The following is a 21,728-nucleotide window of genomic DNA, read 5'->3' as shown; positions in this document are numbered from 1 at the left end:
TATACTGACTTAGAAATAAAATTACCATAAATCGCACAAATGGAAAAGTTTCTAAGTGTCCATAACACAATCTGTTATTATTTTTTTTTGTTAAATATGTTTAAATCTTTGGGATAATTTTGTCTAATTTCGTCGGGGTCATTATTTTGGCCATGAAATGGGGTCCGTAAGCTAAAATTATTCTAAAAAGTTGAAATTTTGAAAATTGATTTTTTTTAAATTATTTGATATATCCCCTAAAGGACTTTGTTTAAAATGGTTAGAACTATGGGATAATTTTGACCAATTTCGTCAGGGTCATTATTTTGGCCATGAAATTGGGTCCTTAAGCTAAAATTATTCTAAAAAGTTGAAATTTTGAAAGTTGATTTTTTTAATTATTTGATATACCCCCTAAGGGACTTTGCTAAAATTGGCTAGAACTATGGGATAATTTTGACCAATTTCGTCGGGATCATTATTTTGGCCATGAAATGGGGTCCCTAAGCTAAAATTATTCTAAAAAGTTGAAATTTTGAAAGTTGATTTTTTTAATTATTTGATATACCCCCTAAGGGACTTTGCTAAAATTGGCTAGAACTATGGGATAATTTTGACCAATTTCGTCGGGGTCATTATTTTGGCCATGAAATGGGGTCCATAAGCTAAAATTATTCTGAAAAGTTTAAATTTTAAAAGTTGATTTTTTAAATTATTTGATACACCCCCTAAAGGACTTTGTTTAAAATGGTTAGAACTATGGGATAATTTTGACCAATTTCGTCAGGGTCATTATTTTGGCCATAAAATGGGGTCCATAAGCTAAAATTATTCTGAATAGTTTAAATTTTAAAAGTTGATTTTTTTAATTATTTGATATACCCCCTAAGGGACTTTACTAAAATTGGCTAGAACTATGGGAAAATTTTGACCAATTTAGACAGGGTTCATTATTTTGGCCATTAAATGGGGTCCCTAAGCTAAAATTATTCTAAAAAGTTGAAATTTTGAAAGTTGATTTTTTTAATTATTTGATATACCCCCTAAGGGACTTTGCTAAAATTGGCTAGAACTATGGGATAATATTGACCAATTTCGTCAGGGTCATTATTTTGGCCATGAAATGGGGTACTTAAGCTAAAATTACTCTGAAAAGATGAAATTTTGAAAGTAGATTTTTTTAATTATTTGATATACCCCCTAAGGGATTTTACTAAAATTGTCTAGAACTATGAAACACTTTTGACCAATTTCATCGGGGTCATTTGTTTCACCATGAAATGGGGTTTCAAGCTAAAATTAATCCGATAAAATTAACTTATGAGAGTTCATTTTTTTTAATTTTGTTATATTCCCCTAACGGAATTGATTTATTTAATGAGAATTTTTGATGTGTGAATAACAAAAACTGTTATTATTTTCACAGAGCCAGGAAGTCGGAGCTGACGTTGAAGTTCGAGCTGGAGTGAGACCTCGGAGACTGCATCGGATTCAGCAAATTTTCAGCAACTTTTACTTGGAGTCGGAATCCGTGAAGTCGGGTATTTTTAGAGAGCTGAAGTCGTCGTTGACGTCATATCCTGCATCCAGAGTCGGAGTTGTCTTCAAAGTATGGATTCAAAGTCGCTTGGAGGTACCCGACTCTGCAACCCTGACTACTACACACTCAATCGCGAGTACCTTAGGTAGAAAGCCATGAGTACAGAGCACGGAACAAAATCTGGTCAGCGAATCCGAAAAATATTTGTGACGAATTCGGAAACATGGAAAGTTTGCGTATTCATCAGCGATGTTTGCAGATTTGGAAAAATTGCTTCCGATATCGAAACAAAATGCTTTCAAAATCGAAAACATCTTGTTGCCGGTTAATTTGAGCGTGTACCATGCCGCAGCCAATGCGTTACGAAATGTCAGAATCAGCTGCGCAAGAGAGAAAAGCAAAACAACAATCTCTTGCATGCTTGTTTGTTTTTTTCTTCGACTCGTGCATTTCGTTGGTTTTTCGCCGCGATTTCGGTGCATTTAATCCGCTTTGCTGGTTATCTGTAGAGTCCCCATCCGCTAAGAGTTCCGCGTGATACTGCGCATCCCTTATAAAGTCGTTTCTTCAAGGGGAACACAACGGCCACGGATTACGCTGGTGGTAACAGCCGCGGCAGATGTGCTTCCTGGCCACTCGACGAAAAATCTCTGGCAGCTGCCGTTGTTTTCGAAAAGCTGGTTCCGAGTTTTGTTCAGATTTCGAGATTGTAAGGTTAGTATCAATCGTGAAAATTTGAAAACATTGAGTAAAAATGTTTCGGTTCCAGCTTCCTTCTCCCGGTCACCAAGAACGAGCTCCTGGAGTAACATCCCTCGGCAGGACCAAGCAGGCCCATCTTATACGTCCCAGGTCGAACTTGTGTATTTGTGACACCCTTCCGATGTGGTACAAGGATGCACCGGTGACGCCGTTTCTACTTGATTATTCGGGACACCGCCGAGGATGCAGTCATCAAGACTGCGGCCCTCCTCCTCCTCCTCCTCCTCCTCCTCCTCCTCCTCCTCCTCCTCCTCCTCCTCCTCCTCCTCCCCCTCCTCCTCCCCCTCCCCCCTCCTCCTCCTCCTCCTCCTCCCTCCTCCTCCCTCCTCCTCCTCCTCCTCCTCCTCCTCCTCCCTCCTCCTCCTCCTCCTCCTCCTCCTCCTCCTCCTCCTCCTCCTCCCTCCTCCTCCTCCTCCTCCTCCTCCTCCTCCTCCCTCCTCCTCCTCCTCCTCCCTCCTCCTCCTCCTCCTCCTCCTCCTCCTCCTCCTCCTCCTCCTCCTCCTCCTCCTCCTCCTCCCTCCTCCCCCCCTCCTCCTCCTCCTCCTCCTCCTCCTCCTCCTCCTCCTCCTCCTCCTCCTCCTCCTCCTCCTCCTCCTCCTCCTCCTCCTCCTCCCTCCTCCTCCTCCTCTTCCTCCTCCTCCTCCTCCTCCCTCCTCCCTCCTCCTCTCCTCTTCCTCCTCCTCCTCCTCCTCCTCCTCCTCCTCCTCCTCCTCCTCCTCCTCCTCCTCCTCCTCCTCCAGCCACCTCCTCCTACTCCTCCTCCTCTTCCTCCTCCTCCTCCTCCTCCTCCTCTTCCTCCAGCCACCACTCCTCCTCCTCTTCCTCCTCCTCCACTTCCTCCAGCCACCACTCCTCCTCCTCTTCCTCCTCCTCCTCCTCTTCCTCCTCCTCCTCCTCCTCCTCCTCCTCCTCCTCCTCTTCCTCCTCCTCCTCCTCCTCCTCCAGCCTACTCCTCCTCTTCCTCCTCCTCCTCCTCCTCCTCCTCTTCCTCCTCCTCCTCCTCCTCCTCCTCCTCCTTCTCCTAAAATACGAAAATACGAAAATACAAAAATACAAAAATACAAAAATACGAAAATACAAAAATACAAAAATACAAAAATACAAAAATACAAAAATACAAAAATACAAAAATACAAAAATACAAAAATACAAAATACAAAAATACAAAATACAAAATACAAAATACAAAAATACAAAATACAAAATACAAAAATACAAAAATACAAAAATACAAAATACAAAAGTACAAAAATAAAAATACAAAAATACAAAAATACAAAATACAAATACAAAAATAAAAATACAAAAATACAAAATACAAAAATACAAAAATACAAAAATACAAAAATACAAAATACAAAATACAAAAATACAAAATACAAAAATACAAAATACAAAAATACAAAATACAAAAATACAAAAATACAAAATACAAAATACAAAATACAAAATACAAAAATACAAAATACAAAAATACAAAATACAAAATACAAAAATACAAAAATACAAAAATACAAAATACAAAATACAAAAATACAAAAATACAAAAATACAAAATACAAAAATACAAAAATACAAAATACAAAAATACAAAAATACAAAAATACAAAAATACAAAAATACAAAAATACAAAAATACAAAAATACAAAAATACAAAAATACAAAAATACAAAAATACAAAAATACAAAAATACAAAAATACAAAAATACAAAAATACAAAAATACAAAAATGTTATGAATTTTTGAATTTTTGAATTTTTGAATTTTTGAATTTTTGAATTTTTGAATTTTTGAATTTTTGAATTTTTGAATTTTTGAATTTTTGAATTTTTGAATTTTTGAATTTTTGAATTTTTAAATTTTTGAATTTTTGAATTTTCGAATTTTTATAATTTTATCTTGTGTTCTCTTTCACCGCCCCACGATTCTAATGCTGGCGGAGATCGTGCTCGTCATAGGGCGTCCAAAGCGCGAGGACTCGCGATCAAGTCAACCCTTGAGGTGACCCGCCGCTGACATCACCGAGTAAGCTGCCAACCGGAACTCGCATACCCTGCTGCACAAAATGAAAAACGCCGACATCATCATCAAAAACATCCGCGCCTCGATCACGGCGCCAGCCACAAAGACACGCCTCCTGATACTGCTAGCACCGGAACTCACATCACGGAAGCAACGTGCCAACGGCGGCGACGGTGCCCAGCAGTACCCAGCTGCACCACGGTCATCGAGGCCGGTTTGTTCTGCCAAATAAGACAAATCGACGTTTGGAACCGTTGCCAGTCAGTGGCGGCCGTTTTTTCTACCATGCTTTCTAAAGCAACACACAACCCAGCGACCACCTCATTATTTTTTTTTATTTGAGATGAATAAATAAATAAAAACATAAAACAACATAAAAACCTCTTCTTCTTCTTATTTCCATCCAAAACATGAAAAGCAACGGTCAATTCAAAACAGTAAATATTGTAGTGGCTGCGTGCTGCGTGCTTTTGGCAGGCATGCGTTACGGCGTTACGTTTGCGATATCGAAAATCACCGTTTGCGATATTGGAAGCAATGCTTCCTGCTGACGGGTGTAAACGGAGGTTTGCGATTGGTAGAGCAAATCGGAAGCAAAGTTTGCGATTCCGCAAACCGGATTTTGTTCCGTGAGGAGTTATGGCAACTGCAGGTTTATTTGCAAATTACAAATAAACCAAAACAATAACTTTTTTTGTTATGGAGACATACCAGTTCAATAACATTTTTTGTTATTATGCTGCTCCACCTCTCCGCACAAAATAACAAATCTTGTTATTCCTTCATGATTCCTTCTGTGTTATTGGTTTGTTATTGCAATAACAACATAATAACAGTTTAAGTTATTCTTCGAACAAATCTTTGTTATTGATTTTTGTTATTTTAACAACTAATTCGATCATCCCAATAACATATTTCGATCTTCTCACAATATCAAAAACTGACCTTCCCAAGTTATTTCCGTCTGCTCGGGTATAGAATAGTCTTATTTCCTGGGATAGCAAAAAAAATCATAAATTCAATGATTTAATGAATTAATAATTTTAGAACAACACCGAGTAAAATTATTGGTTGAAAATAAAAAAAAGTTTAAATAATATTTTTGAATAACAATATGGAATTTATACTGTCAAATTGAAATTATTTCCTACATTCAAATCTTACACAATTTGCTAAGTTTTTTTTCTGAAATTTCAATTACTTTTAAATTATTTTTTACTTATTGTTTAATAAAATTGAACCTTTTAATTCTCTGTGACAAGTTTGAATAAATGCAAATAAGATTAAAAACCAAACCTTAAGCTTATAATTATCTTGATAAAATTGTTAAAATAAATTATTCCGTTGTTCAAGCATAACTTTTGTGAAGTTACTATCCTAAGCTGAGATGTGGACTACCTTTCAACAGCTGAGTATTTCAATGTTGGGAACAGAGTAAATCTACTGAAGGAAAAAAGTTACAAAATAACCTTCGATTTAGCTAATTCAGGGGTGACCAAAGTATGGCCCGCGAGATGATTTTTTGTGGCCCGCGGACCCATTTTGAAAGATCATGAAAAATGGCCCGGTGACCACTTGTAAAGTGATTTTATGCGTTAAGGTTTATTTTGATCTTTTTTCTGCTAACTTTTTTTTTCTATCTTTTGTTATTTAAGTCTTTGTTTTGTTTAATAATATTTTGATCCTCATTTTACGACACAAATATTTAGTTCGAAAATCTTAATAATAATAAACGTTTCAATGTGAGTGAAACTAGCAAATATCAACAAAACTTTCTTCAAACATGTTTGGAAATGTTTATAATATGTTCAAATTTGACTTAGGTAGAAATCTGTAATAATTGCAAAAATGAAAGTTTTCCATATTAATTGGATGGTATTAATGACCCTTTTTGTGAACTGACCCTCAAACTTACTTTGCACTTAGAAACCTTCCCTTGGGATTCGAACTCATGGCAGTTGAATAACGAATCTTATTGATTACCATCTGATTCAGGCAGACAAAATGTTAAACTGGGGAAATAAGGCTGTTGCAAATATTTTATAAAGCTTTTGTCGACCAACCCTCCCTTAGTCCCACTATGAAAAATTATTTGAAAAATCAGGGAAAAAACTATTTTTTTTTTCAAAATATTTAAAAAAATAAATGATTTTTGATTGTAATTTCGCAGAACTTAATTGAATGAAACGCAGAGGAATGGCGTTTTGATCATGTTCGAATTCATTGAAAAATAAATTGAATAGAAGTAAATTTTCGATGAACAGTGAGGTAATAAGTTTTTTTTTTTCGATGCAATGTTTTTTATCGAATCTTAGAATTTTTGAAAATAATGATTTTAAATCAACCTGACGGGTGTTTAAAACATATTCTCCCATTTTGCTTATTGAAATGTTGAAATTCTGGCTCTCAACGACTTTTCTTTAGTCACACCTAATTCAAAGATTAAATTCGGTCGTTACAGAAATTGTCCAGATTACATGTCACCATGTTTTAACTTTAAAATTTTAATGAAAACACCAGCAAATTTAACCAAATTTTTATTTTCAAATTCCTAAAACAATAAAATCAACAATAGTGATAGAAAACTGTCATTTTGTGTCTTCTATTATTTTAATCAACGAAAATTTAAAAAAATAAAAGAAGTTTCAAAAAACTTCAACTGATATTTTTAAGTTTTTTTAATTAAAATAATTTCATTTTTTTAACCTGTTTTATGAATTTGGCCCGCAGACTCATTTGAGCTTAAAATTTGGCTTGCAAAAACTTTGAGCACCCCTGAGCTAATTGATGAGGGATAGTCAGAGGAATGGAGCCGTTTCTTATTCTTGTATCACATCGTTCATGTGTTTATTAAAAAAAAAACATCGTTAAAGCGCGACGTCTCTCATTCAAACCAAACACTGAAACAATTCACCGCAGCCGTTTCGTTCGAACATTTCCCAGTGTCAGCCGCCGGCCATCTTCGAAAAGTGGGAAAATTTTCGAATCTTCTTTCAAAAAAAGAAAACTCAGCCGCCTTCCCACTCAGACAGCCGCTGGCGGCTCCCCACGGTGCTTGTTCGCTTTTCCTTTTTACGTCATCGCTCTCACCACCGCCGGACGCGAGCCCTCTCACAAACACGTGCACGCTCTCCCCCTCTCCGAGTTCCTAGCCGATAAGACCAGCTGTTTGTCATGCGCGGCACTCACTCTCTCGCTCATGCAGCCTAGTGGTCACTCATTTTCCGCTCTGTTATCGCTCCTGCCGCGATGGCAGCATACGTGTGTGCGTGTTTTGTGTACAGAATTTGACGTTTCTGGTGACAATGTTTTTGGGGTGGGGGAGCGTTGAGAACTCACGTCCGTGAGGGAGAGGAATGCGCGAAAATTGAGCAGGTTGCTGCGATGGAAAATTCGCTTTCTCCGGATGTCGCGGAAATTTTCGCTCTCTCGCGGCCTGCTGAGCGTCTTCGACCCGTGCAGTAGTCTTGGTTTTGGTGTCCCGCGCGGTGGAAAACCCCGTGTGCGTCTGTGTCTGTCTGTTTTGTACGGAATACAGAGGAGCAGCAGCAGAAGCAGCAGCAGATTTTTGCTCGGTTCTCGCCCCCCGGTCGGTCCTCCGTGGTTTTTGTCGTGTGTTGTCCCCGGAACGCGTCCGGAACCTGTGATAACCCGTGGAGTGCCGTCGTGTTCGGTGTTGTGGGAGTTGGCTGAGCTTTCGGAAGAGCTGGGAAGATTCCAGGATCGAGAACTGTGTAGTCTGACAGGTTCTTGAAGTGGCCTGGAGCAGGATTCAAGCTGAACAGCTTGGACCAGCAGTGTTTTCAGTGTTCCAAGTGTGTGTGCGCGCTGGTAGTTCCTCCGGAACTTCCAGGGGCTCCAGAGGGGACTTCCCCACGAAGAAGAGGTAGAACTAGAAGAAGCGCTTGTCTTATCAGTGTCCCCCCCTCCCAGTATGTCAATCTGTCAATCTGTCTGCCCGTCTGCTGGTGTGTTACGAAAGCCTTCCAGCTCGCTACGTCTACGTCACAGTACGCTACGACGGATTGTCTGTCCGACCCGGGGACATGTTCCCCGTTGTCGGTCCCAGCCCATCCTGGCTGGCCATGGAACAAGTGCTTATCGCAGACACACGCACACTACGGAAGGAAGCCGTAGTCGTCCTGTGTGCATCGTCGTCGTCGCTACCCCTATGAATGTTTTGATGCCGTTTTGACATTTCCGACCAATCAACCAAACTACGCTACGTTACGACATTCTGACCATGGTGACAAAACAATCGGATTGGTGCTGACTTATGTGCTGGTGACGCGCGACGCTGTGTCGCGGGGTTTAAAAATAGCTCCGCAGAATGGATCGTCAAGGAAGGAAGCAAGGAATAATCCGTCCAAGCAACCTGTGTGAAGCTCGGGAAGGCCATAAACTGCAATGGAGACGCCGTCGTTTAGGTTGGTTGCGGTTACGCGAGGGAGCAAGAGGTGGCCGCGGTGCGGAATGTGGTCGTTCCCGGGGCTGTGCAGGGGTGCCAGATTTGGAGCGATGTTTAATGTTGAGTAGTTTTGTGTAATTTGCAGAAGCTTTCAAATTTTGCTAGCTTGACTAAATGCATAGGAATTCTCTACAACACTGTTAACTGCGGCCTAAGCAAATTTGTTTAAATCCTTACTGCTTCTACTCAACTATTTTATATACATCAACAAAGCTATTTCTAAGTGATTGTATTGTAGATATGTCATATGATTTGAATTATATCAAAATCTAGCGATGCACATAACTAGGCTTAGTGATTTTTCACGCTCGAAAATAGCAAATTTCACGGGGACCTTAATTTCAAAACACCAAATTTCATGCAAATTTCGCGGAACGTGAAAAATGTTTAAAATCAATCTGAAAATGTTTTGTTTTTTGAAACAGAAACATCTTTTTATGCTTCATTATATATTATTCTTCAACCAAAAAAAAAAACTTTTCTAAATTTGAACGTGATACAAAAAAAATCTCATAATTTTCATAAAACACAGAAAAAAATCAATTCTCGAAACCGTGAAGTCAGTTTACGATTATGAGAACCACGAAGGAATATATTCACGTTTATGGTGCAAATGCACCATACTCATGAATAAATTCCTTCGTGGATCTCATATTCGTGAACTTAATTCACGATTACGAGAATTGATTTTTTTCTGTGAAGTTTCCACCTGGTTTATGGATGAGCTCTATTTATATTTTGAAACAAAATGTAGGGCATGCGTATAATCATTTATTGAACTACTTTTCAAATATTCGACTAATAAAGAAAAAAACGTTTTCGCTGATTTGCTTCTGTTTTTGCTAACATTTTATTGAATTTCATATCAAAGCAAGGTTCAACAATCTTGTCCAGCCAAAATGAGTAAAATAGTTTGAATTTTCATTCAAAATATTTTTTAATATTTTATCCCTCTTTTCAAAAACTAAATTTAAAATTAATAGGTAAAAATAATATACTTTGTAACGAAATCGATTTTTTTTTCAAAATGAGAACAGAAAACAAAAAAATTGTGGCATTTTTTAACTTTCACGGAAATTATCCACCAAAATAATCAAATATCGGTAAAATTAAACAGGACTTAGAAAAAAATCTGAAATGTTTTTAAAAGGTGTTTTCAAAGATAAAAAAAAACTCTTCATTGAATTTTGGATAAAACAAAGCTTATTTCGTTTATTTCCTGTTGAAATTTTTTATTTCAAATAAAATAGAAGTAAAATATTTACTAAAGCTAACAAAATATTACTAAATCTAAACAATTCTTCAAATGGTTCATATCAAGCTTTTCAATTGAAATCTTTTAAAATTTACGTTAATTGAGAAGAAAAAATTGATTTGAGAAAATTTATAAATTTAAAGAATTTCACAAAATTCGCGAAATCATCCAAATTCACGAACCCTATATTAGGGTATTCACTCGCTTAATTCTACAGTAGTTCTTTAAATTATTTTTATTCCTATATGAGTTTGATAAAATATTTTGGGAAAAATCGTTACACTTTCACACAGACATAAAATTTCACGGGATTTCGCGGAAAAAGAAAAAATCACGGATTTCACGCTGTCCGCGAAATCGTGAAATTTCACTAACCCATAACTAATTCATGTAGAAAATTGTTTGGCTTTGATAAAGTTATGCCAAGTTGTACCAATTGGTAAGTTTTAGCTGAATCTTCATGAGCAGATTTTAAAACTAAAAAAAAACTTGATGAAATACAAGAAATAAAAAATAAGCAAATATCATTAAAGTGAAAATAACATTGGACAAAGTTGTCACAACTTCAACCAGTAGACTCTTTTTAAAACTACTTCAATTCACTTACAAACAATGGATTGGATGATGGATTTTGTCATGATTAACATACAGTTAAGTGAGATTTTGCTTCAAAAATTACATAAATATCACTACTATCATAACTAAGACAGGGGAGCAGTTCTTTCAGATTTCGGTCATTCGATTTTTTTTTGTATTTTTTAAACCGACTGAAACTTTTTTTTTTGCCTTCGGTATGCTCAAAGAAGCCATTTCGCATCATTAGTTTGTCCATATAATTTTCCGTACAAATTTGGCAGCTGTCCATACAAAAATGATGTATGACAATTCAAAAGTCTGTATCTTTTGAAGGATTTTTTGATCGATTTGGTGTCTTCGGCAAAGTTGTAGGTATGGATATGGACTACACTGAAAAAAATGATGCACGTTAAAATTTTTTTGGTGATTTTTTATTCATCTTTTTGTCACTAAAACTTGATTTGCTAAAAAACACTATTTTTATTTTTTCATTTTTTGATATGTTTTAGAGGACATCAAATGCCAACTTTTCAGAAATTTCTAGGTTGTGCAAAAAATCTTTGACCGAGTTATGAATTTTTGAATCAATACTGTCTATTTCAAAAATCGAAATATTGGTCGCAAAAATTGTTCAACTTCATTTTTCGATGTAAAATCGAATTTGCAATCAAAAAGTACTTTAGTAAATGTTTTATAAAGTGCACTGTATTCAAATTAAAACCATTTTTAAGGTAACTTTTTCGAATATAGTAGAAGTTTTACATTTTTCAAAATAAGTGCACGTGTTTACCCACTTCTGAAAAAAAATTGAAGAGCTGAGAAAATTCTCTATATTTTGCTCTTTTGTACTTTGTTGCTCAACCCTCAGCTGCTGAGATATTGCCATGCAAGTGTTTAAAAACAGGAAAATTGATGTTTTCTTAGACTCACCCCAACCGTTTATTAATGTCGATATCTAATTTTTTAATGTCGATATCTCGTTTTTTAATGTCGATATGGTCCGATTAACATTCGTGATATTTTCCGATCTTTTCGAAAAAAAAACATTTTCAAAAATTTTAAACCAAGACTAACACTTTAAAAGGGCGTAAAGTGAATATTTGGCCCTTTTGAAATGTTAGTCTTGATTCAATTTTTTTGAAAATATTGTTTTTGAAGAGATCGGAAAATTTCACGAAAGTTTCCTATTTTAACATTGTAAATCAGAACATTAGTTGCTGAGATATCGACTTTAGAAAATGATGAGTTGTTTGGGTGAGACTTGGAAAACATAAATTTTCATGTTTTTAAGCCTTTTCATGGCAATATCTCAGCAACTGAGGGTGTATCAATAAATTTCTAAAAAGCAAAATATAGAGAATTTTCTCAATTCTTCAAAAAATTGTTTTTCAAAAGTGGGCAAACACGTGCACAAATTTTGAAAAATGAAAAACTTCGACTATATTCAAAAAAGTTACCAAAATATGGCTTTAACTTGAAAACAGTGCACTTTATGAAAATTTCACTAAAGTACTTTTTGATTGCAAATTCAATTTTACATCGATAAATGAAGTTGACAATTTTTTGCGACCAATATTTCGATTTTTTGAAAAATCAGATTCAAAAATGTATAACTCGGTCAAAGATTTTTTGCACAACCTAGAAATTTCTGAAAAGTTGGCATTTAATGTCCTCACAAATAAAAAAAAATAAAATAGTGTTTTTTTGCAAATCAAGTTTTAGTGACAAAAAGTTGAATAAAAAATCATCAAAAAAAATTTTACCGTGCATCATTTTTTTAGTGTAGTCTGTATCCATACCAGTAAATTTTCAAAACAACCAATTAGTTATTTGTTTCCTGTGCAGATACGACCTTATGAAAATTTAATCTAGAAATAATTAACTTATTGGACCAAATCCTGTTAAACTTGTGCTTAGATGATATATATTTTGAATAATGTTACAAAACTCCTATTTCATAAAATACTACAATTTTCACCTTATGAAAACTTTGTAAAGAAAATACTAAAATTTTCATTAATTACAATTTGGGTCCAAACTGTGTGAGATTTTTTATGAATTTTTACATTATACGAGTTTTGTGTGAAATACTCGAGTTGTCACAACAGCAAATATGAAAATTTGAGTACTTATGAAAATATGGTATTTATTGAAAATTTTAGTATTTTATTTCAAAAACTTTGAAACAGAGAAATTTTGCATGGTTTGATGGGTAACCAACTTTGAAAATTCCAAAATCTTCATTCTTTTAGTCTTGTTAATTACTATTAACAAAAAAGCTCCGATAAAATGCGAATGAGTGCCACATTTTCACCGTTCGATACTCATATTGAGAATTTTTAAAATTTGATTATTTTCGTAAAAGCAGTATTTTGTGAAAATCAGAGTATTTCAAAAAAAACTCTAAATCAGTAAAAATAAAAAAAATGCAAGAGTATTCGGTGGTTTTGAAGGACGGACAATATTCGAAGTTAATTGGTTGCAGATACGCCACAAGATTTTTATTATACTAATGATTTTTTGTCGATCTTTTTTTGTGAAAATTGCCCTAGATAAGATGAAATCCATCAACGAAAAATCAAGCAAAATTTACCAAACTGGCATCCTTGCAAGTCAAATCTTTTTCCTTTCCCCCCTTCCCCTTCCCCTTTCCTTCATATATATGACAACATACCCTCCCAAACAACAACAACAACTAAAACAATCTGGGTTGTTCGACAGAAGTTCATACGCGAGAGCGCGAGTAATTTTCACGAATTGATTTTTCACGCCGCCAGGTTGGTAGCGCCGGCGTTTGTACACACTCTGTGGCCGATGCTTGCAGAAATTTCCCAACATGTTCCACCCATACAGTCGCGTCGAGCACTCACACACATCATGTGAGCAAATGAGAGAATCGGAGCGCGCTCGCTCTCTCTCGCTGGGTTGTTTTGCCCGAACGTGCGCTAGTGTTGGTGGTGTATTTTTGTTTACAGCTTTTGACAGCTCTGTGTTTTGGTGAAGTGGGTTCGGGAGGAAGGAAAAAGGGGGTGGAAAAATTGACGCGCTGCGTCGCCGATTTTCCCTTGAACGGGGTTTTATTTTCTTTTTTTCTATTTTGACGTTGCGGCGTGTCGTTCGGCTACGTTGTAATACTGCTGCACTTGAAGGGATGATTTAATTAGGTAAAGTAGGAAATGCGTTGAGTGGGGACAGAGGAGGTGTTTTGAAATAGGTCAGGTAAATGGCTCTAAGAATAGGTTCAATTAGAATACAGTGTGTTTATTCAGCGATTAAAAATTCACTTGCAATGTTTGGCTACATTTTTTTCTTTTGATTTTTCTTGTCTAAAATTTTCTTAACCTTTGAAGAGAAGTTTTAAATTATAAATGTTATTGATTTTTACAACACAGTTAAATAAAATCTGAGAATGTCGACAGATTTTATGTTAAAATATAACTTTACATCAGGAGCATGTGAGTTTTTCATCAGTATCTGTTGAATTTTACATTTTGTACATTATTTGGGTAAAATTACTCGAAAAAGAGGTAATATCAAACCAAATTTTCAACCTTCCAAAACTTCAATTTGTTTTACTGGGAAATGCTACTCAGAATAAATTATTCTGTTTTCTGGGGCACAAACTCCTTTAAATTACTTGTTTGGCTTATGATACCTCAACATTGTCTGTTTCACAAAAATACTGAGTTTTTGTCTTTCTTTTTTTTTACAAATTTAAAATTTAAGAACCACACGTCAAAAATAGATGCAACACAAAAACAATATTTTCGTAACTTGATTTTTTGCAAATTTTTGCCAGCTGTTTGACCGTTGAAGTGTTTATAACATTTTGTCCAACTCTTTGATAAAAAAAATAGGATTCAAATTTGAAATTAGAAATTCCTTTTCTATATCTTCGAGATTTTTTTATGTTTCGGAGCTTGAAAAACTTTGAGCCTTAGTTTATGATGAAGCCAAATCTGGTTTCGGAAATATGTATTTTTGAAAATATCAAAAGTGGAAAGCGAATAAAAACTATTTTTTTCAAACTCCAATTTGAAATCGAAAAGAACTTTACATTTTTTTTATAGGGTTTCGCATCTCCGGAAAAAATTTAGAAAATTTTCTTTACTTTTTAAACCTAAAAAATGAGCAGTGTCTAAGATACAGTCTCATGAAGAATTCTAATCAATAACAAATTAGAAAACAATTGGCTCGCTTTTGAACGTTGAAAAATAATGGGTTTGTAAACTTATATATAGATAGAATGCAATAAAAATAAATAATTCAAATTTTAAACTAAGCGTAACGTTTTAAAGGTTTAAAAATATGTTAGAAATTTTTCTCATTTTATGTTTTCGACCAAAACTTAGATTTTTAATTGATACGATCATATATCGTCAGTTGAAAATCACAGGCTAGTCAGGTGACACTTTTGCCTTCCTCACTGAGGTAAGGCTATAATCCTGCTCTAAAAATGAACTTTGTATAAAAACGTCGTAGACCCACCTTCATGTATACATATCGACTCAGAATCAAAAACTGAACAAATGTCTGTGTGTATGTGTGTGTGTATGTGTGTGTGTATGTGTGTGTGTATGTATGTATGTGACCAACAAACTAGCTCATGTTTCTCAGCACTGGCTGAACCGATTTGACCCGAACCTGTTGCATTCGACTTGGTTTAGGGTCCCATAGATCGAGTTTTATACAGATTGAAGTTTCGATAAGTAGTTCAAAAGTTATGTATAAAAATGAGTTTTCACATATATCCGGATCTCACTTAAATGTATGTAAACTATGTCCGGATCCACCATCCGACCCATCGTTGAATAGGTTATCAAAAGACCTTTCCAACGATTCCAAAACATTGAAGATCTGGCAACCCTGTCTGATTATGTACTTTTTGGAAGCCGGATCTCACTTAAATGCATGTAAACTATGTCCGGATCCACTATCCGACCCATCGTTGGATAGGTTATCAAAAGACCTTTCCAACGAGTCCAAAACATTGAAGATCTGGCAACCCTGTCTCGAGATATGGTCACTTAAGTGATATTTATGTACTTTTTTATTCCGGATCTAAAAAATAGATGAAATTTGTGTACAACCCCATCAAATCAGCCATTGTTGGTAATGAGTGAGGAAGGTTCCAACCACATAGGTGGATTAAGTTAGTTTTTTGTAGACATTTTGCAGATGTTGTGGTGTAAGGTGATACTTAAAAAAACCCATTCAATCAAGTATCAGAAAAACAATTGTTCGATTTTCAAAGTCTCAGAGAGAAAATAAAAAAAAACATAACCTTAGCATTTCAAAATATTTTTTCTGGATAAGCTTTTCTTTCAAGAAGTGTTTTTAGAATCAAAAAAAAAAAATATCGGAAAAATGTATTGCCAGAGGCTTTTTATTATTTATTTATTCCGATTGCCAATTTAATTTGGTTTTGAAAAATAAAAGTTTTTAAATTTTATTTTGGGAATTTAACATTAAGAGATAAAAAGTTGAGGAAAAAAACTGTTTAACCGTGTACCTATTTTTTCTGAAAGTTTTAGTCAAAAAATACAATTTGGCCGAAGACACTGAATCGTTCATTAAATTCGTTTTTAAGATATGAGCAATTCTCTACCAACACTGGAAATGGATTTTATTTGTATTTTTTTATTTGGCTCAAACTTTGTAGGAGCCTTCCCTATGACCAAATAAGCTATTTTGCATCATTGGTTCACCCGTACAAGTCTCCATACAATTTTGGCTGCTGTCCATACAAAAATGGTATGTAAATATTACATTGTATAACTTTTGAGCCATAGAGAAACATGGTCAAAAAATCTGCCGCCGAGTTATGAATTTTTGAAAATAATGATTTTTGGAAAAACTCGGAATTTTATGCTTAAACAAATTTAACGTTATTTTTTAATGCAAAATTGAATGTGCAATCGAAAACTACCTAGCAGATTTTTTGATAAAGAGCTTCGTTTTCAAGATATAGCCACCGAAAGTTTGATTTTAGCGAAATATTTGCAGTTTGCAGTCGATTTTTTAAAATAGTGACCATGAGTGATCATTTCTAGAAATATTTTTTTTTGAAAAGTTCATAAAATTTTCTATACATTTGTCTAAGAGACATTGAAGATTGGACCTCGGGTTGCTGAGATAAAGCCGCTTTAAGAAAAAGAAACACGAAAATTGAAGTTTTCTAAATCTCACCAAAACAACTCACCATTTTCTAATGTCGATATTATCTCAGCTACTAATGGTCAGATTTTCAATGTTATGACATGAAACATTCGTGAAATTTTCCGATCTTTTGGAAAAAAATATTTTGAATATTTTTAAATGAAGTCTAACATTTTAAAAGGGCCAAACATTGAATATTAAGCCCATTTAAAATGTTAGTCTTGAATTATTTTTTTTCAAAATATTTTTTTTTCGAAAATATCGGGAAATTTCACGAATGTTTTATGTTTTAACATTGAAAATCGGACCATTAGTTGCTGAGATATCGACATTAGAAAATGGTGGGTTGTTTTGGTGAGACTTAAAAAACTTCAATTTTTGTGTTTCTTTTTCTTAAAGCGCCTGTATCTCAGCAACCAGAGGTCCAATCTTCAATGCCTCTTAGACAATTTTATAGAAAATTTTATGAAAATTCCAAAAAACTATTTCTAGAAATGGTCACTATTTTTAAAAATCGAAAAACTGCAAATATTTCGCTAAAATCAAACTTACGGTGGCTATATCTTGAAAACGGAGCTCTTTATCAAAAAATCTGTTAAGTAGTTTTCGATTGCACATTTAATTTTGCATAAAAACGTAAAATTTGTTTTAGCATGAAATTTAGATTTTTTTCCAAAAAATCATTATTTTTTTCAAAAAATCATAACTCGGCGGCAGATTTTTTGACCATGTTTCTCTATGGCTCAAAAGTTGCGGTTTTTTGTCTCCTAAAACATATCAAAAAATCTCGAAAATGAAAAATACGTATTTTGGGTAATTGAGTTTTTGTGAAAAAAAAAGTTGGTAAAAAAATCTGCATTTTTTTTCCGGATTCCTATTTTTTTCTCAATAGTCCTCAACAATACCTACAACTTTTCCGAAGACACCAATATGATCAGAAAATTCACTCAAAAGTTACAGCTGTTTGAATATTTACATACCATTTTTGTATGGACAGCAGCCAAAATTGTATGGAAACTTGTATGGGTGAACCAATGATGCAAAATAGCTTATCTGGTCATAGGGAGGCCCCCACAAAGTTTGAGCCAAATCAAAAAATACAAAAAATAAAAATGGTCGAAATCGGCCGATTTCGTAGAGAGTTGCTCATATGAAAAAATAATGAAGCAAAATTTCTCTTTTTTCATGGGAAATTTATTAAAAAAAGTTTCACCAAAAGAACATAAATATTTAGACATCGTGAAATAATTTGCTAAAATCTAAAGAACTGCATACTGCACACGTTTCATGTTAGTCCCACAGTACCCTTCATGCTCTTTATACCACTTTATAACTAAGTTTCGATATCTCAGAGAGTAAGTCCTCTAGTTTTATTTACAATATTCAAAATAATATAAATGCAGAATATGACAACTGAATCACAATTGGTTTGGCTGTATATCTTTACCCTAGAAGAAAAAAAAACTTCGTTTCTATGTCCAAACATATAATTTCCAGCAATAAGAACAAATCTTGGTGATTTCACAACTTGTCTATGAACTAATCAATATCTTAACTTATCATCAAAGCTGAGCACACACAAAGACACGCAGGAAGAGAAGAAAAAACACTATTTTATCTCTGTTACCCCACACATTCCACGGAGAAAACTATTCTGCTTAGCAAAAAAAAAAAAAAAAAAAGAAGTAGAAAAGTCCTCTGTCATTGAGTTTGCTTTCAATTTCTCACCAGCCAAAGTGCGTGCGTGGGTAGCGCCCAAAACCCTTGGTGTGTCATTTAGAATGTTTTTTTTTTTAAATATTTCTGGAGATTTTTTTGAATACTCGTAGCAAAAATTAAAAAAAAATTGGTTTAAAAGAACCTACAAAATGTCCACTCAAGGGTTAATCTCACGCACAATCCATCGACAGAATGCGCAAATAGAAAAGACTAAGAGAAAAAGAGCACTAACTCTCCGGGCAGGACACAATGATGTGCCGTCATCATGACAGAAAGGAGCATCGGGAAAAGGATCTTTGCCAGGCCACACACACACAATAAAAAAAATAGTGGTCCACATCTTGGAACCACCGTCGTCCTGTGACCGCTGCTACTGGGGCCACTTTGAAACGACACTGACGTCAACGCTTCCAAATCCGCTTAGTATGGGCCTAGGCCCGAGCGAGAAGATTCTTCTCTAGCAAATGTGTGTACTAAATAAGCAAAGACTAAGACTAAGAGAGGAAGAAGAAGATGATGCGAAACCGGCAATGAGGCCAGGCGTCTAGACGCGGCAGACATGCCCAAGGACCTGCCGGTTTCGGTTTTTGTCGTCGTCGTCGTCGCTCCGTAATAGAGTTTTCCACCGTCACCAATTTTGAGCTTGTGGATGGTGGGCGGGCAGGGCGGGGGAAATTGGCAGGAGAAATGGGACCTATGAAACGGGCGAAACGAGACAGCGGCAAACCATTCATTATTTTAAATTGAGATGATGGAATTTATTGACAATGGGCCAACTTTTGCCGCAGCAAAAGCAGCAGCAGCAGCTTCCATGACAGTTTTCCGCGGCACACTTTTGCTGGATGCTCTGCTCATTTATTGCAAACTATGAGGGGGACTGTAAAAAATCTATAAGACACAATAATTATTGTTTAAACGTTTAACTTATTGTTTAAACTTTTTAACTTGGCCGTTATCTAAAATTTGGATTGATCTACACACACCTTTTGAAACTGCTGCTGCATAAATCTCCAATAGATCAGCTCTCTTTGTTTTGAAACGTATTAAAAACAATCTAAAACAATAAAAAAAATATCATGGTCGAATTGTCAACTTCAAATCCCTTCGCATTTGATGCTAAATTTATAGTCAACTTTTGCTAAACAATGTAAATTAATATTATTTTATGCTTTTTAATTTGTTAATTGTTAAACTTGTTAAATTTTGGAAACACTTGTACAGGTTTTTGTTTGTTAGATTTCTGTAACTTACTGATTAAAAATAATTTGGTTGAATTAGAATGTTGCTCAAGATTTCTTTAAAAAAAACATTATGTTTTATTATTATTGTTTTATTATGTATTAGGGGAACAGCATCTAATTCCAGCGTGCCACTAATGTAGGCAGAACTTTGACATTCAATTAAAGCTAATTAAAAGCGTTTTTATCCGAACTCGAATGATAAATAGCTCAATAAGAAGTGAGCAAGCAAGTTTCTATCAAAAGTTTTGCAAGATTAGTTGTTTAAATAGTGAAAATCAGCAAATTGAATGGAGTTAGGACCGAGTGCTTAACTTGCCAAACATACGAGTATTTAGAGTGCCTGGAATGACTCAAAGCACTATTCAGATCAAATTTAATGTTTATGATTTCCAATAATGAATAAGTTTATAGTTTTGTAATAAATAGAGAGATAACTCTCGCGAAACAAAAACAGGGGTTCTAGTGTCACCACTTTCCTCTACAAATTTACTCCACATTTCAAATCAATGTTTTGAAAAATAAGTTTGATAAGTTTGATCAAAACTGTGGAAAACGCTTTCAACTGATAATTTTGAATTGTTAAATTTCATAAATATTAAATCCAATCACGATTCATTCAAACTAAGATGCTTTTTCTTGTGGTTTTTTTCAACATTCATTTCCTAAGTTTAAACTTATCTGAGTTACAGAATAAACCAGATACAAAACTTCAGTCGCATTCATTCAATGTTGTTCAATGTAGGACTGAGATTTTAGCTGTACCGACTAATGCTTTATTTTATTTTATATTTTGCTCATGTTTAGGACGTTTTAGCCAGAAGGACGTCTATTTATTTTGATTGAGCTACAGACTTTAATTTAAAAAATTAAATTATGGAAATGTCGGTCAAAACACCCAAAGTTTTTAAAAAAATCACTTTTTTCAAAACATTGACAAAATTACATGAAACATGTCATACCAACAGGGCAAAAATTTCATCAATATTTAGGAATATTCTATTCAATGCACTTAAGACCTAAAATTGATTTAATAATAATTAATTTTCGAGCTTTTAAGTTCGTCTAAAAGTTATGTTGTGATGTTAAGGGTTGGAAGGACGATATTTCAATATTCGCAAGTCCAGAGAGCAACTCTCTACAAAATCGGCCGATTTCGAACATTTTTTTTGTATTTTTTTATTTGGCTCAAACTTTGTGGGGGCCTAAACCATGACCAAAGAAGCTATTTTGTGTCATTGGTTCACCCATACAAGTCTTCATTCAATTTTGGCAGCTGTCCATACAAAAATGGTACGTACATATTAAAACAGCTGTAACTTTTGAGTACATTTTTTGATCAATTTGGTGTCTTCGGCATAGTTTTAGGTATTATTGAGGACTATTGAGAAAAAAATAGGCACACGAAAAAACGATTTTTACTTTGACCATGTGTGACCATTTCTATTTTTGCCTTCCTCACTGAGGTAAGGCTATAATCCTGCTCGAAAAAGTAACTTTTGAAAAACAGCTCGTAGACCTATATTCATGTATACCTATCGACTCAGAATCGAAAACTGAACAAATGTCTGTGTGTGTGTGTGTATGTGTGTGCGTATTCCCCTTGGTGCTCAAAATTCTTGCCAAGTTTTCTCGGCACTGGCTGATCCGATTTGAGTCAAACAAGTTGCATTCGGTCCGGTTTGGTGCCCCATACTGCACTATTGAATTGTTTGAAGATCCGATAAGTAGTTCAAAAGTTACGTATAAAAAGTGTCAAAGTTGCGAATCGGGTGCTGGAATTTTGATGCCGGATCTCACTTAAATGCATTTAAACTATGTCCAGATCCATCATCCAACCCATCGTTGGTTAGGTAATCGAAAGACCTTTCCAATGATTCTAAAACATTGAAGATCTGGCAACCCTGTCTCAAGTTATGACCACTTAAGTGATATTTATGTACTTTTTTGAAGCCGGATCTCACTTAAATGTATGTAAACTATGTACGGATCCATCATACGACCCATT

The 21,728-nt window shown here is 34.9% G+C and overlaps 1 protein-coding gene across 1 annotated transcript in view; it reads left to right on the top strand.

The window, feature by feature from the left end:
- Positions 1-7,767: 7,767 nt before the first annotated feature.
- The window catches only part of LOC6042017 (cytoplasmic polyadenylation element-binding protein 2), a 605,979-nt gene continuing 592,018 nt past the window's right edge, over positions 7,768-21,728 (top strand). Inside the window, exon 1 of the mRNA XM_038254618.1 lies at positions 7,768-8,191. The gene's annotated coding sequence lies outside the window, so the exon portion shown is untranslated. The remainder of the gene's footprint in view (positions 8,192-21,728) is intronic.

Source organism: Culex quinquefasciatus, chromosome 1 (assembly GCF_015732765.1).
Source record: "Culex quinquefasciatus strain JHB chromosome 1, VPISU_Cqui_1.0_pri_paternal, whole genome shotgun sequence".
Classification (NCBI taxonomy): domain Eukaryota; kingdom Metazoa; phylum Arthropoda; class Insecta; order Diptera; family Culicidae; genus Culex; species Culex quinquefasciatus.
Note: the sequence above shows the minus strand (reverse complement) of the source record. Positions and strands in the feature narration are given on the sequence as shown.